Source organism: Cavia porcellus, unplaced genomic scaffold (genome assembly GCF_034190915.1).
Source record: "Cavia porcellus strain 051 isolate PalLab524CR breed Dunkin Hartley unplaced genomic scaffold, mCavPor4.1 scaffold_25, whole genome shotgun sequence".
Taxonomy (NCBI): Eukaryota; Metazoa; Chordata; class Mammalia; order Rodentia; family Caviidae; genus Cavia; species Cavia porcellus.
In genome coordinates, this window is record NW_026947508.1 from 34,907,185 (window position 1) to 34,933,642 (window position 26,458).

Here is a 26,458-nt window from a genome sequence, read left to right on the forward strand (position 1 = left end):
GTGGTTCAAATCAGAAACCCAAAACTGGGAGCTGTTCAATATACACCGCAAAGTATGCACACACATAGCTAACAAACATCACAGAACTCCTAACATGTCTATGTACCTATTCTGGAAAAGTCTTTTAACTACTATTTGACCTTAGTGAATTTATAATTCACAAAATGTGATCTCCAAAACACTGGTAATGCTCAATACTTATAGAACGCTTTGTTCTGAAAATGGCTGTAGTAACTTGGGGGTAGGGGATATTAAACCCAGGGCTTTGATTTGAGATACTTCCCTGGTCTTTTTTTAAATTTTTAATTCTGAGACAAGGTCTTGTTGAACTGCCTAAGCTGTGAAAACTGAACTTGTGACCTTCCTGTCTCAGCCTCCTCAAGTAGTAGCAGCACTGCTGACGTGCTCCACCACATTCCATATATAGTCACCTTTTTTGGACAACATTGAGAATTCTGGCGAAATTCTTTTTTTTTTTTAAGTATGCCTTTTGGTGGAGAAGCAAGCACGGAAAAAGAGAAAATGAGAGGAATTAGTCCCATAAAACATACGAAGCGTTATGGATTGTTTTCTCATGTAGAATAGGCTTGCATCCTTAGGGCTCTGCTTTGACTCTCATCTACAAAATGGGATGATCATCTTCCACTCTACCCATATTAAATAGGTACCAAGTAAGAGAATGAGTATAAATCACTTAACATTAACTATGAAGTATCATGCTTCATATACTATTACTTAGTTTAACTATCTTCAAGGGTAGCTATATGGGCATTTGGCCACTAATTACCCAGAGAAAAATAATCATGGGGTTCATGATATAAATAAACCAGTGAAATGACTAAAATTTACCACTATTTCTCTAATGAGAAGTTTCATTTGGGGGGAATACTGGGAATTGAACTTGTGACCTTGTGTTTGCCAGCCAGGCGCTTATGCCACTGAGCTAAATCTCCAACCCCTAATGAGAAGTTTCTTACTGCCTTTATGTTAGATTGAGGATAATATACTTAGCCTAGAAACTAAATATAGTGCCTTATAGTGAAAAATTTTGCTAAATCCTATAAATGAGATTGGTCACACTCCTAATAACTAAATGTGTGTGCTGTTCACCGGCATTATCATGATCATGTGGCTACAAATTACTCGTTAAGCAAACACTGCTTAATTGCTATACATGTATTTTTGGTTGGCTTCACAAAGGATACTGTGTCAGACTTCACAAAGCTAACATGAGTAAGACTAAGTCCAAAGTAACTCAAAAATCTAGGCTTTGAACTGGGGTAGAGGTATGGAGGAACTGAGGAAGATCTCAAGCTGTATGTCTTCATAGCAAGTGAAAGCCACTACATTCTAAGGCAGCATCTCTAAGCCTTTACATGTCAAACTACAGAGAAAAAAAATTAATATTTTTCTTGCATAGTCAGCCTGTGAGTTGATACTGATACCCTCACTCAAGACTATTATGCATAGTATTGTAACTGTTCTGAAGACATTGTGGGCTAAAAATAACACCTTTATCTTGCGCATACCTAGACAAGAAGACATATACTTTTTCTAGTTTTAACTAAACTAATAAAAATGAACAAAGAGTAAAGAATACTATTTCCACATGGAAACTGCCCACTCAGATAATCAGGAGTGTGCAATTAAAAAAACAAAATTTAGGTGCTTGTTTCTGAGTTTTTCAACTTGAACGTCCAATCTTTCTGCTTCCACCTTTCACATGAAGTTTTTTCATCTGTCCATCTTCTTCCTCATTCTTTCCTACCTAGCCTCTCAGTTCAGCTAGAATCTCCACGAGTTTCAATTCCGAATATGTCTAACCAACTTTGATACTTCTCCCAAGCTCCAGTACTGAATGCACAAACTGTCTGCTGGACATCTCCAACTGGAAAGCTATTCACAACTGAAATTCCCTGTACCCAAACTCAAATCTATCTTCTTTCCTGAAACCTGCTCCTTATAATTTTTCTTTTTCTATCTACCACTGACACAGGCTTCATCGCCGTCTGACTCCTTCCTCCTCTGTCCCCCAATTCTAATCAACTGCTAAATTCTGTAAGAACTCTCCAACAGTATCCACCTCCTGACCTTTCTCCATACTGCCACTATCTCTGTCCAGGACCTCATCACCTCCATGTAATAATAAAGATGATGATGGTAACTACTAATACCATTTAGCAATTACTGTGTGTCAGGTCCAGTTTTAAATCCTTTACATTACTACTTATTGTAAGCTTCCCACAATCCTGTAAAGGTTGTGAAGTATGGTAAGTATGTGAACTGACTGTAACTGTATTGTTCACAGTTTCTAGGGACTTCCAGACCCTATTCAAATTCATTCCCCATAAAGATATGCAATCTTGCAAAAAGCAGAGCTCTGAAAAAGCCACACCAATCTACTACTGTAAATCTTCCATGGTCACCAATGTCAATTAAACCGTTTTCACAGTTCTTAGCCTGGTAGTTAAGGTTCCCCACCAGGTGATTCCAACTTCAAGACTTTTTTCTATTATCATTCCTTTTTTTCTTTTCTTTTCTTTTCTTTTTTTGAGACAAGGTCTTGCTATGTAGTTCAGGCTGGCCTCAAACTTGCACTGTGCCTTTTGAGTTCTGAAATAGTCCTATACCACCATACCCAGCTATCACACCTTTCTGTCCTTAACTCAAAGCAAAGTGGCCCATTTATGGCTCTTTTTAATCCAAGATGCACTTTTATTAAAAACAAACAAACAAAGAACAGTACTGGGGATTGAATTCAGAGCCCTCACACTGTGTCCCATTTCTTCATCCCCAGCCCTTTAAAAACTTTTTATCTTCAGAAGAAGTTGTTTAGTTACCCAAGCTGAACTTGTAACCCTCCTGCCTTGGTCTCCTGGAGTGCGGGGTGTGCAGGCGTGTAAAACTGCACCTGCCTCAACTGCACTAGGTGACTCACGGCACAGCTTTGATCACTGTTCTGCATGTCGGGAGTATATCTGTTCCTACAACCCTAAGACCAAAACCCAGTTAAATGCCTTCTTTCATTCCTAACACAAGGTTTCTCCTCCCCTGAATTCTGTATACATTACTTGTACTTTCTCCATCAGTTTCTAATACATGCCACGCTATACCTTGTCATCTCATTGTTAAATCCTGAGTAAAATTTTGCAGGTATAGATTTTTTCTTTCTTTCTCTTTTTTTTTTTTTTTTTTGGTACTGGGGATCGAACTCACAACTGTATCACTTACAAGGGAGGCGCTTATGCCACTGAGCTAAACCCCAGCTCCCAGGTACAGATTTTTAACATTTCCACAAAAAAGACAAGCATGCACAGTAAACTGGTAGAAGGAAGTACAAAGCATCCAAATTTAAGATTTCTTCAAAGATAAAAACTATAAAGCTCAGATAAAAGAAAAATAATTCTTTCTAGACATTTGTAGATAGAAGCAGATCTTCCCTTCAGTTTTCTACATAACTGAAATGAGACATATGGATCAGAACAACACTCCTTCCAAGAAAAAAAAGGATAAACAAGTGAATCAGCACTATAGCTAGTTGTGGTGTTATTTCTAGTCTTTTTTCCTTTGAAGAAAGGAATACAAGGTCACAGACTATGTTATGCCAGTTTAAAGTTAAACATTCAGGGTATTTTTTTCTTTAGTTTTTTCTTTACCTTCATTTCTTCACTGTTAGGATGTCAAATTGGGATTTCATTTATAATACTCTGAGCAGGAAAATAATTACTGAATAGTGGGCTTGGATGTTGGGTGTGGCTGGGAGAGCTAGGAAGATAAGGGTTATAACACAAAATGTGACTAAGTCCTGAAGAGCAGGGTCCAATATTGAGGCGGCAAAAAGAACAGATTAAAAAGAACACTAAGTGAACATACTGGTGGTACATGCCTATAATCCCAGCATTCCAAGAGGCTAAGACAAGGATCACAGAGTTACAGCCCAGCCTGGGCAACTCGGCAAGACCTGTCCAAAATTTAAAGGCGGGGCAGATAACAGACGTAGCACATCTAAACTTACGTGTAATGTATATATCAACTAGCTGTGTCTAATTTTCATCATAGTACATTTCAGGTCTTAAATATTATATAAATTATAATTTCAGTGGAATTTCTCATTCTTTCAAAAAGCCACAACTTTTGTTCAAATATATGAAGATGACAAGAAAAATTTTAAAAATTTTCAAAAAAATCATGGTCTACCAGACATATGCAAAATAACAAAAAGCCTGACTACTCAAACATACATGATATATACAGAAATATATATACTACTCTACTGGTGGAAAAATCTACAACTGGCATAGTTAAAATATTTTTGGAGTACAATGATTACTCCCAACTACACTGGGAGACAATGATTCTTATTTTAATCATCACGAATACTTAAAAGGACACTGGAATCTTTGTTTTATTAATTAGAGGTTAGATTAAGCACTCACTTAAATAACTAAGCCCTTGAAGCATCACTAATTAGAAAAGTAAAAAACACTAACCAGCATGCAGATGTTTTGTTTCTATCTCTTAGTTTCCTTCCATGTAAGACATAAAAGTAACCCAGCTCACAGGGACATCTCAGTCAGGTGGGCACCACTAGCTTCCTGGCTGATCCTCCATTTTCTGAATAAGCAATTGGCTGAAGCAAGAGATCTTTGGATCCCAAATGGGGAGCTAAGTCCACTGCCACAACAGACTTTCTAACCCACAGGCTCCATGTGGAGATTGATGGACCTCTAACATGGCCTTATTTTCTCTCTGTTCCTTCTGTATCCAAACAGAAAACCTGTATAGAGGGACTGAATAGAAGAAAAGCACGAAAGATAGAAAGTAAAAACTCACAGGAATAAAAGTGGCATGCAATGAATTGAATGAAATCAAATCTCTTCTCTTTAGACCAGTCATTACTAAGAAGGGCATCTAACTTTTTTTTTTTTTTTTTTTTTTTTTGAGACAGGGTCCCGCCATGCAGCTCAGGATTGAGCTCACTTTGTAACCCAGGCTGGTCTCAAACTCACAATGATCCTCCTCCCTCAGCCTCCTAAGTGCTAGGATTACTAGCATGTGCTACCACGCACAGCTAGGACATCTAATCTTTTAGGACCTCAACTTCTCTACTTTATGAGAAGGGATTTACATTCCTTAAGTGATTCCTATGAGCCTAACTTAACAGTTTTCAATATCTATATGCATAAATACTATGTCTAAAAGGAAGAGATTTATTAGGACAGGAAATCAAATAGGGATGGGCAAAAATAATTTGATTTATGAAGGCAACCAGGAGCAGCTTCAAAAACACTGTTTAAAGGATACATATGGTGGTGCATTCCTGTAATTCCAGCACTCTGGGAGGCTGAGGCCAAAGGATCACAAGTTTGAGTCTAACCTGGACAACTAAGAGGCTCAAAATATAAAATTTAAAAAAGGGTTGGGGAATGTAGCTAAGTGCAAAAGTTCTGGGTCCAGCCTCAGTACTGAGGGTAAAACAGGAGAATTTTGGGGGTAGGGTTCAGCAGTACAAACTTGTAATTCTAGCTACTCTGGAGGCAAGGCAAAAGGATGACAAATTAAAGAGGCCAACCCAAGCAATTTAGCAAGATTCTCTTGAAATAAAAAAAGGAAAAATAAATAAAATAGAAACTGGCAATATTGTTCAATGCTCCCCGAGTTCAATCCCCAGTATCCTGCCCACCCACAATGTTTTTTGGGTTACTGAAGCTCCATCTTTCCCCTCTCCAAGAATATAGAATCTCTCTCACTTTTTTCTTTTTTGCCTTTTTTTTTTTTCTGGCAATACTAGGGATGGAACGCAAGAATGCTGTATCACTGAGCTACCTTCCCCCCGGTTCTTTCTACATTTTAAATATTAAAGCAGGGTTTTACTAAATTATCCAGGTTGGGCTTCAATTTGATATTCTCCTGCTTCAGCCTCTCTAGAAGTTGTGATAACAGGTATACACCATCACATTCAGCTAATCAGAAGACCTCATCTTGTTTTAGGAACAAACAACTCATTGTAATATTTGGTGCTGAATTACGTTACCTGAACACAAATTTTACTTGGTGACAATAACATAGAAAAGAGGGCCGGGGATTTAGCTCAGTTGGCTCAAGCACTTGCCTGGTAAGTGTGAGGTCATGAATTCAATTCTCAATACCAAAACAAAAAACAAACAAATAAACAAACAAAAAAACCACCAGAGAAAGAAGGCACAGGGCTGAGGATTTAGCTCAGCAGTGCAAGAACCTGCTTAATGCACACTTTGCCTGGCATGCACAAGGTCATGAATTTGATCCCTAGTACAAAATCGAAGGAAAAAAAAAAGGGAGGCACATCAATATTGACTGACCATGCCTAAGAAGTGACATCATGGGACAGAGAATCAAACAGATCACAAAATATGGGGAGAGTCCCCTAAAAATATAACTATAGGCATGTAAAACAGTGTGCATGCAGGGGTTTCCATCATTTACATTTATTAAAAAGCATCTCACAGTAACAATCAACTGTGTGTATTTTATGCTACTGCTTAGATGTTAATAAGACCAATGTTTTAGTATTCATTCCAATATTTACTTGGTTGCTGCCACTCTGCAAGTTGTAACTGCCTCCCAAACCTGGAACAGTGACAGAGATCATATGACCACAAGTAAACAAACAAACAAAAGGCTTTAGTTTACTTTATAAATATTTGGTGCACAAACTAAAAATGTAACCTCTGCTGGTAAACATGGGCAACCATTACAACTAATCTGCATTATAGTGCAAATCTCAGGATCCGATCAGAACAGGCTTCCAGTTTTCCTTATGAGAGGTTTCTAAATCCAAGGCTGTTTTAAAAAACAGCATTCCAGTTGGGTAGTATGCCTGTAATCCTGGCAGTCCAGATGCTGAGGGAGGAGGACTGCCACAAGTTTGAGGCTAGCTTGAACTACAAAGCAAGACTCTGTCTCAAAAAAAAAAAAAAAAAAAAGCAGATTCCACTTCATTTTATTCTGAGGCCCTTAATTTTTGACACAGGGTTAATATTCTTTCATAGTACTCTTGATGGATCAAAGTATGATGGTCTCAAAGTGTGCATTAAGCAGATTGGTCCTATCAACATATATAGAAACATGCAGGTGAAGGCATGTGTGTCACGTTTAAACAAACTTACTTTGCAAATACACTAAAATATTGGTATTTTTTCTTCAATGCTACTAGCTACATAAACAATCTCCCGCTTGGGTGAATAGCAGTTAATACACAACAGTTCATAATCAGTACTTTGACATACATGGTATCACTCAAGACTCAATGCAAAATGCTATTTTGAGGCCCATTTTAAATGTGAAGAAGCTGATACTAAAGGTCTTGCCCAGGACTACAAAGCTGGTGAGAGCTGAGTGAGAACTGAACCCTCTTAACTTTAAATGGTTTGTACTGTGCTGCCTCAAAATATTACCAGAGTAAAAAAAAAATCCAAATCTCAGCCCTCCTAAACCTCATCTATATACTTCCCCCTCCAACACACAGTTTACGGTTAAGCACTAGCAGACCTTTGTTTTTTCTGGAAATAAAGTTTTCTTCAACTTTTCTGGAAAATATTTACCTGTCTAGAGTATTAAATGAGGAAATCATATAAATGTCATTCAACATACACCGAAAAATAACTTAACAGAGGTTTTGCACAGGCATGCCATGCACATTCTTCCAGGCAGTGGTCAGATTCTCTAATGCCCATTACTCTAAAAAGGTGAGCAACCTAAGTTAGATATTTAAATAGCTAAATCCACACGTTTCTTAAGTTTATTGAGCTTTTATTTCAGCCTCATCTGTATCCCACCTTCACTGCCCTATTCCACAGATCCTCCAAGAGTCAATGGGGTATTTCAGTATCTACAACTGTTTCTTAAATTATTTCTAAAACCTGGAGCAACTTGTAACATAAACCAGTAGCTGTAAATGTAAATTTAAATTAGAATAGCCCTCATGTAATACTTAACACATACTCCTTTCTCTTAGTGTTTTTTTATTCCCAAAGTGAGTATTTTCTTGCCACTAAGTATTCCTATCTCCCAAAAGGAGTTTCACAAATACAACTACACTGAACTCCTGAAATACCATTCTTCACTAAGAACCCTTTAGAGATTACAAAGAAGACAAGGTAGCGTGCAAGGAATTCTGAATCTGTTAGGCAATTCAATCAACTATCATACCAGAAGGATTTAGAATTTTTTGCTGGGGGGAGGGAACAAAGTCGAGTGGGAGAGAGAATGAATGCAGCACTATTGTCTTATTGCTTAAAAACTCTCAGTTTGAATCTGTTACAGATTCCTACTAACCACTGGACTTGAACATCAGAAGTAAAGTCTCTTTTCATCTTAAACAGCTTTTCAGTCCAAATCTGTACAAACAAACTCTGTCCTTCAATCTTTCAACTCCTCGGCAGTTTTTCAAGGTCACTTTTCTAAGCAATGACAGAGGCCTGTATCCAGGAACTTTAACTGTTAACTATCATAGCTAACTCTAAAAGACCAAAATCTAAATCACTAGAGTTCCTCTCAGGTAAAATCCTTTACTCAAGAAGCTAGGGAAGCCAAATCAACAGCCTCCAAACTTCTCCTTTAATAGGGCCTGCGCCTTTTCTCTAACCAGAGATACAGTGCTGCTGGCTCACTGCTCTACACGAGTCTGCTGCAGAAATGTTCAAATGACCTTCATTCCATATTTGCAAATAAAAAGAAAACAAAGAACTCCTTTTTAAAACTGGGTGTATTACAGATCTTCGTACATGAGATTGAAGATTTCACTATTCACAAGAACTGGTTGTCAATGATCAGCAACCTACGTTAGCTTCATTTACCTAAAGAGGGAGGAATACATCAAGGGCAAAAGACACAGTGTCTGCACTCAACCTTCCTATTTACAAACTACACATAAATTAAGATTTTAAACATTTCATATTGAAAATGTAAAGCATATTGCTCAGATTATTTTTAAAAAATCAAATCAACACCTGACAATGTTTGAAATTGGTAGAAAAAGATTTGCTCTTATCACTGCCAGTAAAACTGGACAAGTATACTTCTAGCCAGCATTCTAAGCTAAAATGTACATTTTAAAATAAAGATTGCTATTAAATCAATATTCATTAGAATCTAGAGGCAGACAGGTAGAGCAAAAGTTATGGGAAAATTTTACACTGGCATGTGGGCCCTGACCATAGAACTTGCATCAGTGCAAATCCTATTTTCACACAAATTTCAAATAGTAATAGTGTGGTTTCTATCTCTCAAAACACAAGATGTCAACAAAGTGCAAGGAAATCGCAGAACTCTTAAACAACTCAGATAGAATCTATAGGAAAGGTTCAGTGCACTTGAACAAAGGAAAATTATTTGGAAAACAGTTAAGTTTACCCAATGCAAAGAGAAAGTACTTTGCTTCTGTGTGCCTCTGAAAAACGATTAGCCCTTCTTGTATCTGATCTTGTCGATACTCAACTAGGAAAAGAAATCCTAGCTGAAGGCCATGCAAAATCTAAACAGACCAAGGTATTCTAGGTGTACCAAAAGGTATGCATGGAATGTAAAGTGGCCATTTTCTGAAACAGTGCAACTTGTCTACACTCTCTGGAAGCTAAACAGTTTCTATCATTTCAACACAAAACAAAGAATTAAACTTACCGGGAACTGCATTAATTTTACATGTAGTTATTTATGTCTCCTCGGACAGGGAGAATTTAAGTCACTCCTATCCCTCCCCCCCAAAAAGGACGGAGGAAACAAAAGCAGCAGGAGATGCAGAAACCTGAGTCTGGAATGTCCACTCCAGTGAAAACCCGAACAGCTGTCCCCCCACCCCCCAACAAACTATTCGCCATTTTTCTTTGTCTTTCAGCTGACCCCTGCCTCAGTGAAAAACTCCGAGGCTCCAATGAAGCCCTCCAGCCTCCTTCCACTTTAACAGTCAAAGGCATTCAATCTAGCCTGCTATTTGACACCAAACCTTGCCTCCAAAGCAGTTCCATTGGCTGAGCTGCTTTATCAGCTAAGAACACAAAGCCATGATTGGCTGTTCACGTCATCAGTTACCTCTTTTGTACACTTCCTGTTTTAAAGTTACCTTGAGAAGCAGAACAGGGGTCAAGACTCATACTTCAAACTACCAGGAACTTAAGAACTGGAAATGCTCAGAAAACATACACAGCAAATGTACTAGGGTCTCATGTGCTTCTAAAATACGGTGCTGCAAATTTAGAATTCTTAAAAAAAAAAATTTTTAAAGGGTTGTTATAGTTCCCACCCAAAGGATTTCTTATTGGCTGTCAGAGTTCCATTTAAAAATTTTAAGATAATTTAACTGTTTCTGATTGGTCATTGATGATGTCTGTAAGAGAATGCTACTGTATCCTATGACAGTTAGCCAGATAAGCACAAGGTTGGAAAATTATGACTAATTAACCTTAATTTTCTGTTGAGCACCCTCAGAAGAAAAAGAAAACTTGGTAGGGCTAATCCAAAGAGAAAACAGCACCTTCACTGATAATGAAGAGTAATACTGATGCAAGCAGGATAGTTGCAGTATTCTAAAAGGCATCTGTCACTACTTCATGGTAACTTTAAAAGCACAGATTACAATGAGTACAAAACAGTTCATTCCAAACACAAAGTAAATAGGGAAATTCAATTTAATGCAGAAGGCTAGTGGTAGGAGCAGTAGCATTTCAAAACAGTCTACCAAACCAGGCACCGTGGTACACACCTATAATTCCACCTAGTGGGGAGGGGTTAATCACAAACTCAAATCCAGCCTAGCAATTTAGAGGCACTACCTCATACTAAAAAGGGGTCAAGCATTGTGCCACATGTGTGTAATCCCAGTACTAAAGAGGCTAATGCAGGAGGACTGCAAAATTCAGTGTCAGCCTGGGTTACATACTAAGGTTCTATTTTTTAAAAAAACACGCAAAATAAATTAAAAAGGGGTTGGTGACATAGTCCAGTGCTAGAGTACTTATCTAGCACATTTCAGGTCCTGCATTCAACTCCCAGTCTCAGAAATAAAATAAAAGTCTATCAGGAACTCAAGAAAATATAATGAGAATTCAGGGGAGGGGCACTGATAAAGAAGATAGAACATCAGTAAATACAGTGTTAAAAGCACATAATAGTGAGCCAGAGATTTAGCTCCCCAGCTAAAACACTTGCCTGGTAAGTACCAGGTTATGAGTTCAATCCCCAGCACCAAAAAAACGAAACAAAACAATATATCAAGCACATAATAGCTGGGCATGAAGGCACAAACCTGTAATTCCAAAACTTGGGAAGCTGAAGCAAAAAGGATTGGTGCAAGTTTAAGGCCAGGTTGAACCATCTAGTGAGACCCTGTCTCACAAAAAAAGTGAATGAAATAAGCACATTATGGTAGTTTGATTAGCTCATTAATTTAGGTCAGTTACAAAATGTTGCTGATTAGCTTTTAAAGTGACACAGTTTTGATATCACAGAAGATAAACTTTTTTCTACCACATTATCAGGAATAAACAGCAGGGCTGATCTCTGGAGGGATATTAAGTGTATTTTTACCTGCTGTGGCAGCTAAAGATATCCTAGGTACTGAAGTTCACCAATGGTGCTCACAGATGTGCTTACAGATTTAGGGGTCTATACTTAGGTTTTAAGAGAAGGCTCACAATATGGTAAAAATTCATTAATGCGTCTTGCTTTTGTTTCTTTTTATAAAATACTCAAATAGAAACATCTCCATATTACTTGAAACATTTAATAATCTCCTTAACTGCTTCCTCCTATGAAAGCTAAGTATCCTAGGACTCACACGGTTGTTCTGCCAGGTAGATGAGATCTTTACTAGAAATTCCTGGTCTGACCCCACAGAAGCACTCACCCTTGGCATGTGCATAGATGCGGCATGGCCCGTCCTATCACTGTGCTGCATTACTTTTCCATACACACTATGGTCATTTCTCACAATGAAATGAAGTCATTTCTGAATGCCAATTAATCTCAAGGTACATTATAGACTTTACTTCTCTAATTCTCATTACAACTCCCTTTTATACATGACAAAAAAGAAGGGTCTGAAAATGAAGTTAACCTGCTCTTAATCGCATCTAGCTGTACACTCAGGTCCTAACTAGAACTGTGCTTTTTCCACTGTACCATGCAGTTTACCAAGACATCAGCACTTCACAGCACATCTAAGGAAATTCTGAGGTGCTACATATGTATCTATGGTATAAAGCATTATCCAACTTTACTAATTTAAAAACTAGAAATCTGACTGTTATATTTCATTCGTCCATTAGAGACCTAGCTAAGTACCTGACAAAACAGCGTCCTTTAAATCATGCAGATGTTATTAATAAATTATTAGCTGAGCCAGTAATTAACCACATTTATGAGGACTTGAAACAACTAAACCATTAACAACTACACACACACACACACACACACCATATTAACAGAATGTGAGGCAATTTTACTGACATTCAAAGAACAGTCTGCTGATGCCAACAGAATGCTACAAGGCAGTTCGTGAAGCTACTGAGTTGCAGGTGTAATGTTGTTCATGAAAGCTTAGTTCACAGACTCTGACTAGCTATTCCCAGGCTGTGGAGAGAAGGTGTACTAGAACCACTCTTATCCCCACAACTCTGAGGGCCAAGTCAGCTGCACAAAAGAAAAGAAGCTGGGGGGTGGGGCAGGGAATATGTTCACAGTTTCAGTATTAACTATTGTCAGTATTAAGCATGTGTCAGGCAGAGCTACGTGCAAATTCTGGCTCCTCCACTGATCAACTAACTGTATGACACTGTGCTAAGTCCAAGCCTCAGTTTGTCCATATTATCACATATACAATTATCATCATCATCTATATTATGGATGTACTGTAAGGATTAAGTGAGCTAATATATGTAAAACATATTGTACAGTGCTTCAATAAACACTAAAAAAAAATACAGTGCTAAAAGTAAACCAATCCTGCTTCACTTTACAGTGAAGCTAAGGTGCAGAGAGGACAAGACCTGTGTAGGCTCTAAGCTACTGTGTATCTTCTATCCTCAGTGTATCCTGCAAATCTGCAGCAAGCAAGTCCTTAGCAATAAAGGGCCACAGAGGAGGACTCCTAGCTGCCACTAAAAACTCAAGTTTTTATGCCGGAAATCTATACCTTTCACCACCAATCTAAACTGAGGACTAGTTTTGTTCTGAAAGTCTGCCCTTCAACTCTGCTTTTGATGTAGCAATTAAACCAATCATGTCCCCCGATACTGTGCACAGTCCTTTGGCATACTTTTTAATTAGTGCTTGCCAGTGTACAAGAAAAACATTTCATCTCCTATTTGTCATCAACAGTCACCTTTGTAGAACTGAAGTCACAGTGGAAAGAAAACTTAAACTGTCTTTGGGTCTCCATTCGGTAGCCTGACCCACTCACTCACTAGTTTAGTCTGTCTTTACTGTGGACCAAGAACCTCATGCAATCTCTGAAACTGCAATTCCCATTCTTTCCTGGCCAAGGATCTCAGTAGCCCTCTCCACCTGACAATTAGCTTTTCTCACCCTAAAAACTTAAATCACTATGAGAGAAAAATAACTGGTTACATAGTTCAAGCTTCAATGCTCTGAAACAAGGCAGGGTGAAAACTGGTACTGATTTCTGAGATGGCTGATTTCTGAACCATAGCCGCCTGTATATTCCTGGCCTATTACTTAATCATTCTGGAGCTCATTTCTTCATATGTAAAATGAAAAAATTACACTAGTTCACAAAAATACTGGTTTTGTTTTGTTTTGTTTTTAGAACGGGGGATTGAACTCACGACCTCACACTTGGCAGCAGGTGCTTATGCCGCTGAGCTAAATCCCCGGCCCAGAGAGATCTGTATTGAGAAAAGGAAAAGCATTCAGTATACTACCTGGACTATGAGTTCAATTAATATCTATCTAGGTCTAACACATATAATTCAAATACATCTCCATTTCCAGAAAAAGACTTTTTGAACACAGTAACTGTCTTTTTTCTTCTTCCTCCCCTCCTTGTACCACCCCCCTCCATGCCTCTTTGGTGGTTTTGGGGAATGAATCCAAGGACTTGCACATACTAAAGCAGCTGCTCTACCACTGACCTCTGTCCCCAGAACTTTTTAAAACATTATTATTTTAAAACAGGGTCTTACTAAGTTCTCTAGGCTGGCTCTGATCTTGTGATTTTCCTGCCTCAGCCTCCTGATTACACGGCTATAATTACAAGTGAGTGGCGGAATAAGCAGCAGCAATCGTGGCTTTCCTATATTCATATACATCCCTAGTGCTGAGCACAAAGATAAAGTCACAACAGGAAACAATGAGATTGATGAAAACTGGAGAGGAACTGTCCTTTTTAAAAGCAGAGAAATCACTACCAACTCCAATGGAAAGGCCCATGCAGGAACACAGGTCTACAGCAGCAAGAGCTCCAGATTCTTAAAAGAAGCAACAGCCTGGACTTTTGTTTTAATGTCAAATCTTTCCAGTTTAAATTTTGGTTCAAAATTTTTTTCTAAATTATAAACAGGTAGTGGATATAGCACAGTGGCAAGACACGTGTCTGGCAAGCACAAGGTGCTAAGTTTGATTCTTGGCACCAAAAAATTAATTAATTAATTAATTATAAATAAATCCCAAGAAAACCAAGGACTGCCAGAATGTACCTTCTAACGCCTATTTTGCATTTGACTTAATCCTAAACAACTATAAGCTATTTCCCAGATCTATTTCATCTCAAGTTTTAAAAAGAAATGTCAACACATTTTTCAAAAGAATCTGACAGAATGGATTTGAAAAACACAATCTTGCTGGGTATTTAACTCAGTGGCATAAGCGCCTGCCTTGCAAGTGCATGGTCGTGAGTTCGATCCCGGTACCAAAAAAAAAAACCTGACAGAAGGCCTGAAGAAAAATCAGAAACACTGCTGGTGTGGTGGCACATGTCCGTATTCCAAGAACTCAACAGGCTGAAGCAGTAGGATCACTACGGGTATAAGGTCAGCCTGAAATGCACAGTGAAACCTTGCCTCAAAAAGACCAAAAAAAAAAAAAAAAAAAAAGGGAGAAGAAGAAAAACCAGAAACATACTGAGCAATAAATACAATTAGAATAAAGCAATGTAGACCCGAGTGTGGTAGTGTATCATGTAAAACCAGCACTTGGAGGTGAGACTGGGCTACACAGCAAGCTCCAGGCCAGCCTGGATTACATAGCGAGACCTTATCTCAAACCAACAAAAAAAAACAAAAAATTTTATATTATCCAAACTTAAATTAAGAGCAATGGACAGAAAATTACTCCCGAGGGACCTTTACTTCCACACTCATAGCAATCCAAAGTGGCAACAGCTGACTCAAAAGCTATGCACGGGGTTCTAGGCACAGTCTGCTTCAACCAGTACTTGATACAACTTGTAAAGGCACGAAGAGAAAGAGCAGTCTCCTGGGGTAGCAGGAAGAACACCTAGTCTCTGCAGCTCAACAGATGTAGTTCCTAAACCTTCCTCATCACTGCTGAGTAACCACCTGCTATGGCCAGACTCCTATATTGGCAAATGTCTCACAAAACTGGGAATCACTGGGAGAGTAGGATTGTTCAGTAAGTACTGAAAGGCACAGGCAACTGTGGCAACTAAGCTCAGGATCCTAAACAAGACACCATTCCTGTCCTCAAGGAGATGAAGGATTGTAAGAAAACAATCAGTGTCATGTGTGAAGAGTCACAACACGGAGAAATCTATGACACAGAAGGACCCAAGCACCATATAAATTTAAAGTTGATCAAAGGGGGTTTCCTGGGTAGGTTTAAAATCCTAAGAGGCCCACTAAGACAAAGAAAGCTACATGTGTCAAGCACAGAAGTCCTAGAAGAGATGTAATTTGGGTATGGCCGCAGCCAAAAAGGTAAAAGCAAAGCCAGACAGCTAACAGGGTTAACCAGGCATGATGGTACACACCTGAAATGCCAGCACTTTAGAAGGCTGAGGCACGAAAAGCTCGAATTCAAGCCCAGCCTACATAACTTAGCTAGATCCTGTCTCAACGAAAAATTTTTAAAGCTGCAGCTCAGTCTCTGGGTTCAATTCCCAGTACCAGAGAAAAAGAAAGGAAGGAAGGAAGAAAGGAAGGAAGGAAGGAAGGAAGGAAGGAAGGAAGGAAGGAAGGAAGGAAGGAAAGAAAGAAAGAAAACAAGGAGAAAGAGAGGGGAAGGAATAACAGAAAATAGGATACTGGAGTAACCTAGTTACTAGAAAATAGGGTAATGGAGACATTAAAAAGCAGATGAATGGTAAATTTAAGATAAAATCAAGCCAGTGTGGCGTGCACCCTTGTAATCCCAGCATTCAGGAGGCTGAGGCAGGAAGACTGACGCAAATTCAAAGCCAACTTGGAATACAGCGAAACTTAAAAAAAAAAAAAGGCTCAATGTACAACACATGTAGAAATAACACTATGATGAAGTTAATGATGATTGGAAACTGGATTATATTAACTTTGAAGTCCAATTCATCCCCAAGCACTTTTGAGACATATCTTCCCAGAAGAGTCCTTTCCTACTAGTGGGCTACATATCCTACACAAAGTGATTCATTTTTATTCAAATTACATCAGAACTGTTCAAATGGACTCTACTACAGATCAGATAAAACACGCAATATTTATTAGATGTTCTCACAAATAAGGTTCCATGGTCAAGGAAGTCTAAATAACACTGCATAACATATCTTCTTTTTTTGTTTTTTTTAATTTTCTTTATTTTGTAAATTTTTTTTATGTCCTCCTTTTTGAAGGGTCTTAAAGCACACAAGCACAAAGACTGAATAATTCTATAATAAAGAAATGCACTTCACTTTGGCCATTATTCTATTACAAATTTTAGACAAGAATGAAAAGCACATTATACGTAACTTTATTCTGAAAAACATTCTAAAATGACTAGTTGTACACACTCTGTAGTTTTCCTTTTTAGTACAGTGAAAATGACACAAAATACCACCATACTCCCAAATTATTGTCAACTATTCATGCTCTGCTTCTTAAATTTTGTCACTTGATGATGAGCAAATTCTATGTTATAAATATATTTTAAGACAGTTAAGGGCCAGGGATTTAGCTCAGGGCATAAGCACCTGCCTTGCAAGCATGCAGTCATAAGTTTGATCCCCAATATTAAAAAAAAAAAGATAGCTAAAAATTACAAAGACTTCAACTTTATATGGCACATACTTTCATCCTTTTTTCTTCAAAATGGACAGATCATGCCAGCAGAGGGGTTATGTTTTCTTAACACTGGGCAAATAATCTCACACAGGCCACCAAGAAATTTGCAGCTTCTAAGATATGGTGAAAACCTCCAGCAACACATAGATTTAAATCAATGACATGACACAAAACAGTCATATTCTAAAATGATTTCCTATGAGTCTGCCCATTCCTTCTCTTACTGAAACAATGCTCAGGATCACTATTTATGGCTTGTACCCATGAATGTATTCAAGAATAGAGCAATCCTTGAATCCTATATGTAAAAGAACATACTGTCAGCTTTAAAACAGAGGGCTCATGGGCTAGGGATTTAGCTGAGCGGCATAAGCTCCTGCCTTGCAAGCACATGGTCATGAGTTCGATCTGCAGTACTGAAAACAAAACAAAAAAAATGCTCATCCTGTGAGTGGTGGGGTGCTCTCACTAAATGGAGTGTTCATTTAAATGGGGCACTTTCTGTAACTTAGACATGAAAGTATGAACCAGTAATTTAAGCCTATTTTATAAACATTCAAATGTAAAGGTTAGACATTAGTTCATTTCTCTAAAATAAATCTGAAGTCTATTCACTAGCAAGTTCTCACTATACAATGATGCAATCAATTGAGAAGTACTCTATCTGCAGATTGGAAAACGCTAAAGTGAAAAATACAACTCCCCACACTTGAAATGATTTTAATAATCATTGCTTTTGAAAAACATAAAAAGTTTTCATTTTATCCAAATCACTACCACCCACAACTTGAAGATCACAAGGGGCAATTATGAGACAATTTTTCACTGAAACAAATGGTCTTGTGCATTCAAAAGTTTAAGGCCTACCTGAGACTGGTCCACTGAAAACTAGCTCCTAAACCACGATAGTACAAATAAATTAGGTTTTTCTTTTCTTTCTTTCTTTCTTTTGAGCTATACAGTCCAGGCTGGTCTTGAACTTACTATGCAGCCCAAGCTGTCCTCAAACTCCCTATCTTCCTGTCTCAGCCTCCCAGGTACTCAGATTACAAGTGTGTGCCACTAAGCAGTTGCTCCCTCACAGGGAAACTTCAGTGTACATAATAACAGATAATTCAAAAGGCCTCCTCATCAAGTAAGTTCTAACTGGCTCTCAGAATGGGCTTTACAGTGTTCCAAAATGGGAATGATGCATACTCTCGTTTGTTTACTAATGGACACTCAGCAACCAGCATTTACCACGTTATTATATTCCTTTCTCACAATTACCCATTAAGATAGGTGCTATTACCATTATGGTGGAAGAAAGTAAGGTTGAACAGGACTTCCCCCAGCACACACAGAAAGTAAATATACTCCAAACAAAATTCCTCTCTAGGCCTCACTCTAAAGTCACTGCTCCTCCCAAAAGGCACTTGTGATCCAAGTTTTTAAAATCCATTTAGTCCTACAATTAATCTACTGACTTATGCTGGGTGCTTTGATTCTCCCCAGGCAAATAATAAAATGACCTGCAACCTTCCTAACTTGTCATAAGTGAATGCATGAAAAAGTGAACAAACGTAACAAAAAGACAGCAAGACACAACTCATAATCAGTTTTCTTTAAGAGTAAGAAATAGTATGGAAAAGAACAACTTGCAAAAAAAAAAAAAAATATATATATATATATATAGCAAGCCAGGTGAGGTGGCTCATGCCTGTAATCCCAGCACTCGGGAGGCTGAGGCAGGAGGATCATTGCGAGTTCGAGACCAGCCTAGGCTACAAAGTGAGCTCAAGGCCAGCCTGAACTGCATAGAGACCCTGTCTCAAAAAGACAAAAAAAAAAAAAAAAAAAAAAAAGAAAAGAAAAGAACAACTTGCTAGCTAAGAAATGTTCTTCCTAGGTTGTATGCCTGAGGCTAGTCTAAACCTCATGGTCTTTTGTGACCCTAATAATATCCTCTGTCATTTTTCTCCCACTGCAAAAAGTACAGTGTAAACTTGCTGCTACAGTCAGCTCAGCCAAGTATGGTGGCACACACCTGTACTCTCTGCACTTGGGAGGCTAAGGCAGGAGGGTCATTGTGAATTCAAGGCTAGCCTGGGCTACACAGTGTACTCAAGGTCATCCTGAATTACACAATGAGATCCCAAAAAAAAAAAAAAAAAAAAAAAAGTCATCTGAGCCATCAAGTCAGTGCTTCCACGGAGAGGCAACGCTGTCCACTGGAATGAGTTCCAGTCTCAGAATCCAATGGTCTTGGTTAGACTTGGCTCTGTCCTTGTAAAGCCAAGTAACTACGCCAAGGTCATCTTATTCTTTGGAGCCTCGGTACGAAGAACATGCCTAAAAGAACCGAAGATCCCTTCCTAAACTAAAATGTAATTTTTCTTCCCTCATATTCTATGTTGTCTAGATAACACAGTATTTTAAAATAAGGACTCCAAAGCCCTTAATCCCAGCCCAAATTCGTGCCCAGTCTGAGCAATTCAGCAGCACAGCAAACCCTGTCTTAAAAAGGAGGTGGGGGCTGGTGATATAGCTCAGGTGGAGGTCCTGGGTTCAGTCCTTAGTAACACACACACACACATATTTATAGATGTGTATCTGAATCTGGACTCTATTGGCCATGAGACCTTAAATTTCTCTTTTTTCCTTTGGAGATATGGTCTCACCATGCTGCCCAGTGGGTCTTAAACTTCTCAGCTCAAGAGATCCTCCCACCTCAGCCTCCTGAGTAGCTGGAACTACAGGTAAACAAATTGTTTAATTCCTGTTTCCTCACACACAAAATGACCAAAGTAATAGTATATAATGCATACCATGTAGAATAATGTATATAATACATTTATATCCAGTTGGTACAATATAAGCAGTCAATAAAAGGCAATAACTATGAAATTTCTGAGGCTGAATTACAGATTCTTAATAGCAGCAGTACATTTGAACTAAAAGAGTTAATTTCAAAATTACCTTAACAAAAAAAAAATGCAGCATAGTCCCTCCTTTAATAATTATCTGCAAATAGAACAAGGATATAGTTGGGCATGGGGGCATACACCTGCAATCCAAGTGCTTGGGAAGCTGAGGCAGGAGAAATCATGGAGTCTAAGGTCAGCCTGGGCTACCTACTGAGTTCCAGGACAACCTGGACTACACAGCAAGACCCTATGTCAAGAAACAAAGGTGGAGGGGGGAGTGAAAATATCTTGTATCATCTCTGACATAATCAGTCAGTTTTGATCAAATGGAAAATATCTAACAATAAATGAGAATTAGCTGATGACAATTCTGCGCCTGCACCTTAGAAAGAGTACAACAAATTCTTACATATTCTTCCATTTATACGTTTAACACTCAAAAACCCAAAGTAAGATGGTCCACTTGGAAATATAACTACCTGGGAATTTGACTAATCAGATTTCCGTTGATAGTATGATGTAGCAGACAAATTTTGTTTGGCACTGGGTGAGTTGGGTTTGAATTCCAGCCTAAATCCTTACTGAGTGACACCTGACAGACTAATCTCCTCATCTTCAACTTCTTCAACAATAATACCAATCTAATAGGAGTGTGGTATTAAATGTGTTCCAAAATATCAATTCCTCGTTCTTTTTCACTTTCCTCTTAAAAATGTAATTGCATCCATATAAAACTGACCAAATCTGAAACAGAAGTGTAACATCTACCTAATACTAAAAGTTTTAGGACAATTTAAAGAACAAATTAGGAAGGCACAGACAAACTAGGAAAACACAGAAGTTTAGCAAATATTTCCATAGCCATCACTTTGGGAAGAGCAAATGTAAAGCAATTCAAACTATTATAGTTCAATGAAAAGAAATGTACCCCTGACAAGCTGACTGTACAACTTCACATTAGAAAAATAATTTTTGAAATATGAACCAGAAAGTAGTGAAACCGCACTGTTATTAAGATACAAGAAGGTATGAGCTGGTTTATTTTCATTTGGAGCTGTTTATTTTAAAAATAACTAAAAGTGCACATGGGGAAAGGTGTTTTTTAGGCATAAATAAAAAGAAATAACCAAAATTCAGAATCTGGTTAGCTCGTTTTCTCTTAATGGGAAACGTAGCAGTAGCTCCTCAACGAATCACTGCCAAGTATATAACATTTGGGGAACTATAACTGGAATCCCAGTACCAACCTGCATCCTTCTTAGGGCAGGAAATTTTCATGTGAAACATCTTAACACTAGGCAACATGGTCCTAAGACCAAATAATCTGTAACTTTTCCTATTTCCCAACTCTGAAAATGTTCCCCAAAATGCTTTCAAAATCGGATTTTTTCACATGTGAATCTGATGATGCTTAATGCTGTGCCTCTCACGGTCGGCATTCCGTTTACTAAGACCCGGCACTTTCCCCTCACATCACATCTCAGTCCGACAACTGGACTCCCCAGGTTCCACTAAACTTCAGTGTTTCTAAATCCCTGATCTGACTGCATTGCTTGGGAGCTGATGCTCCTACTTCTATACGCTGCACTCAAGACCACGGACTTCAAGGTCACGTTTCCAGTCTTTAACAACCGTGGATCTCGAAGACCCTCTCCGGCAGCAACTTGGCTTTTGATGTTTCCACGCCTGGGTCTCCAAAGGCTTGCACGCTTCCAAGCTGGGTCCGCACAGAGGAGTGAGACACACTCTGGAAGGAATCTGTGGTATTCCCTATTTCAAACCATACCCTCAGACTATGTACTCCCAAGTGACTGCGAAGTTCTCTCTCTTCCACCTTAAGGCCTCCAGAGGGACTCGCCCCTCAAATTCCTCCCCACACCAGCACCAAACCGGGTGACCCTCCCCGCCGCCGGAGCCCAGGACGCTCGCATTCCCGCAGCTTCAGATTCCTTCATCACCCCCGACCAATAAGGTGCCAGGTCCACGGCCTCCCCGCCAACGACCAATCACAAGCGAGCCCCCCCGCCGTCGCCTTCCGCCAATGGGAGAAAGCCCGCGGGCCCGGCCAAGGAGTACGGACCCCGCGAGTGCGGCGGTGGCTGCAGCAGTAGCAGCGGGCCCGGCGAAGATACAACATGGCGGCAGTAGGCCGGCCGAGCTGTAGCAGTCGCCTCAAGAGGGAAGCGAAGTCTCCGCGGAAGACGGGAAGCGTTGCCCCTCCCCCCGCCGCCGCCCCCTTACCCTCCACCCACCGAAGCTCCCACACACTCACACGCCTCTACAACGAAGTTCACTGAAGACCAGGAGCCGCCCCCGCACTCCTGCAGCGTCAGGCAATACAGAGGCCCCGAAACAGCGGAGGGGAGGGGGAAGCGTGCGTCACGGAGAACAGAGAGCGCGCGGAGCGGGGCCACAAACAAGATGGCGGCCACGCCGTTTGCACCGTCTCCCCCTTTCCCCTCCCCCTCCCTTGGCGCCTTGACTCCCAATGTAGTGTAATGCGCAGAAGCCGAGTTTCTTGAGGTCTCGCGAGAATTGGGAAGGGGCGTGGACGAGGGGGTGAAAAGGGAGCTGAGCCTTTTTTGACCGCGCCCCTTCCTGGGAGTAGGAGGCGTCGCCTGGTGACCAACAGAGGCCATTGGATCTTTAGCTGTGGTGCAGGGGTTTTGAGTTTTAGGAAAGGAGTTTTGTGGGGGATTGTTTTGATTTAATTTGGAGAGAGTTAGGGGTTGGAAGAAGACGGAATAAAAGATCGAGCCATTAAAGTTAGCTATAGGTGAGCAACCATTCGGGACTCCTGTCTCAGGAGCTATTCATATTCTCCAATTTCTTACTCTTAAAAAAAAAAAAAATCAGCTAAGGCACTATAAATTCTTATGAATTTAATTTAGAAGGCACTTAACACCAAAACTGTAAAACGATAGACTCTAGAATAAAGAGCAATACTTTTCAAGATGGTTAGCTTTTAACACTATGTTGACACACATTTTTTTTTTAATCTGGAGTATAAAATCTTCATCCAAGACAATTAGAAACCACAGCTGTAAAGGAGCATCTTTTTCCTATTTCTTTCATGTCTAAAACCATTCGTCCAAAAGCATTAATGATTTCCATTTTATAGATAAGAAAACCTGAAGTTCAGAAGAATTGAGTAATCCTTCTAAAGGCATTTAATAAATACTTGACAAATGAATAATCTAGCTATAAAACATCTCTATTTCTTTATCTGTAAAACGATCTAATCCCACCTGGGAGATTGAAATATGAAGAGTGTTTTATAAATTGCAAATATGTTTTTAAAAAATTAATGATAATCATGACATTCTCAGACATAAGAAATGACATGAAAAAGAAAAGTATTAAGATCATAGAAAAACTTAATAGAGGAAAAAAAGCTGTGTTACCAAACATGGCAATGGATACCTATAATCCCAGTACTTGGAAAGCTGAGGCACAAGGATCACAAATTTAAGACCAGCCTGGATAATTTGTTGAGATCCTGTCTCAAAAAAACAGAAAAGGCTGAAAATGTGACTCACTAGAGCACCCCTGAGTTCAATCCCCAGCACACACCTCCAAAAAAACCCTTATACTTCTGCAAATACTGAATAGTTACTGTGTATACTATGTTTGCAAAAGATGTTTCAATGCAGTGGAATGAAAATGGGAAAAAGTACAAAACATGTAGGAAGCAACACAAATCAGTGTGTTATTTGTTGCTTTGTTTCTGGTACTGAGGATTAAACCTAGGACCTTGGCACAAGCTACATCCCTGTCCTTTTTTATTTTTTGAGAGAGGCTCTCACTAAGTTCCCTAGGTTGGACTTGAATTTGCAGTTCTCCTGACTCAGTTCCCAGAGTCCCAGGATTACAAATGTGCACCACTGTACCCAATTTGGCCTTGTTTTGATCAAGGAGATATGAATAGAAATACCATGAACCACTTCCCATCCCATGATTTCAGCCATACATTTTTCCTCTTGCCATGAGAGCATATCCCACATAAAGCTTCCATCCCAAAATGAAGCTGTGCAAAGCCACAGCTAACACACGTGATATGTAATGTAAACAAGAAATTGCTGCTGTAAACCCTGGGATTATTTGGATTGTTACTGAAGAGTAGCCTGACTGGCCTAATCTACTATACCTGCAATTACCTAGAGGTAAACCCTTTAAGAGCTTGTTCCCAAACATGATCAAAAGCAAACCAAGGAATGGAGGTTTAGCTCAGTGGCATTAGAGCCTACCTGGCAAGTATGAGGTCATGAGTTCGATCTCCAGCACCAAAAAGCAAAACAAAACTTACCAAACTATGATTCAATCATTCTGGAGGAATCAAGAAGGCAGATGTGATTGTAATTTATGAAATTACAGTCCAGTTTTGTCAGTCAATCCTGTTTGGAGAGAAATTCTTTAACCAAAGGGCTTGATCAGCTACAACAGCCTCAAAACAAGCAATCATAGAGGCTAACAGTAGCATTACTCCTCACATTAGAATTTACTTTCCATGTCATCTGCGTGGTAGACAAGACTATCAGACTGCTTCAACTAAAAAATGCTTCTTAAAATTGCTTTCCTGATGTGATTCTATATTTAGTAAATGTCTTGCCCATAGGAACATTGATCTGTCGCTTACAGGATTCTAGTTTTATTTTGTTTTAGATGGAAGTGTTAACTGTATTAGACTAGTCTCCAACTCCTGGACTCAAATGATCCTCTCACCCCAGCTTTCTGAGTAGCTGGAACTACAGGCACATGCCACCTTACCCAAGTAGCTTTTGAAAAGTATATAATAGTGTCTTTCTTTATAAGTTAATCAGATTCTCGTTTGCACAAATACCATTTTTTTGTGTGTGAGCTTAGTGAAAATAAGAATTCCTCCCCTAGGGAGGTTTTTTCACTCCTTGCTTACTGTTAGAATCAGGCATGAGAGCTGGGAATACAGCTCAGCCACATAGTACCTGCTTGGCAAGCATGAGGTCCTGAATTTGATTCCCTGTATCCCCCCCCCAAAAAAAAATGAAGCTTGATTTTGAAAAGTTAGAGATCAGTTCAGGACTGATGGTAAATTCTCTAAGGTCATAGTGTCTTAGAGACCTGTCTGGATGCCCAGCTAGCTTTCCTTACACCATTACCCTTCCCACCATTACCTTGTGTGGCAGCTTTGATCTAAAAGAAAAGCAGTTAGTACCAAAGAGATACACAGATTATATGCTGCTGTAATTCAAAAAAGGAAGAGATTAGTACCACATACAGTAGTATGAAATAGTAGGGGAGAAGGGATCAGGAAAGATTTACAAGGAGGTGACCTTGAACTGGGTCTTGAATTAGTAGGTGGCAAATACAGAAGCAAGGGATTAGTTAAGGAAACAGTAAAAGGGAAAGGAAGAAGACTAATGGGAAGAATGTGTTATGATCAAATTAAGGCTCTCCGGTTTTATCTTTTCCTAGGGAGAGCAAATGATGAAAGTTTTGGTTGTTGCTGAGTTTTCTGGTTTTTTTAGTCATGCAATTGTAACCAATTTAAAGTGTATCACCAGAATTTTTCATCATCACATACTGAAAATTTACACATTAAATGTTAACTACCTATCCTCTGCCCCCTACTCTCTCTGATAACCACCATTCTAACTTTCTGTTTTATGAGTTTATTCTGGGTACCGTGTGTAAGTAGGACCATGTAAGTCTTTTTATGTATGACTTATTTCACTTAACATAATGTCTCCAGGTTTTATCTGTGTTGTAGCATATACCAAAATTTCTTTTTATTGTGTATGTAAAACATTTTATGTATATAATACAGTTTGTGTATATAACATATGTATTGTGTATATATTACATTGTGAATTGTTTGGTTTCTTTGTTTTGTTTTGTTTTCAGTACCAGGGATCAAACTCATGACCTCATGCTTGCCAGGCGGACACTTACACCCCTGAGTTAAACCCCGGTCCATTTGTTTTGTTTTTTTGCTGTTTGATTTTTGGGTTTTGTTTCTGAGGCAGGTCAGTACAGGCTGGCCTTGAACTCAATATATAGTCCAGACTGGCTCACACTTGTGATCCTCCTGCCTCAGCCTCTCAAGTGCTGGGGTTACTGGCATGGGCCACCATGCTGAACTGTATTTTATTTTATTTATTTTTGGTACTGGGGATCAAACTTACAACCTTGCGCTTGTCAGGCAGGCACTTGCCCTGCTGAGTCCCCGGCCTGTATTTTATTTTTGATAGAGGGTCTTGCTGTGTTTTCCAGGCTGGCCTCAAATTCTTGGGCTTAAGAGTCCACCATACCTGACTCTAGAGTACATTT

At 39.2% G+C, this 26,458-nt stretch overlaps 1 protein-coding gene across 5 annotated transcripts in view; it reads right to left on the reverse strand.

The window, feature by feature from the left end:
* The window catches only part of Nfyc (nuclear transcription factor Y subunit gamma), a 62,971-nt gene extending 40,340 nt beyond the window's left edge, over positions 1 to 22,631 (reverse strand). For 3 of the 5 annotated variants that reach the window (XM_003461616.5, XM_063236219.1, XM_004999754.4), the window contains exon 1: positions 22,425 to 22,631. The gene's annotated coding sequence lies outside the window, so the exon portion shown is untranslated. Of the gene's footprint in view, positions 1 to 9,660; positions 9,899 to 13,823; positions 13,858 to 22,424 lie in introns of those variants that run through there. The other 2 variants (XM_063236218.1, XM_004999755.4) reach the window with 2 other exon arrangements.
* Positions 22,632 to 26,458: the final 3,827 nt, after the last annotated feature.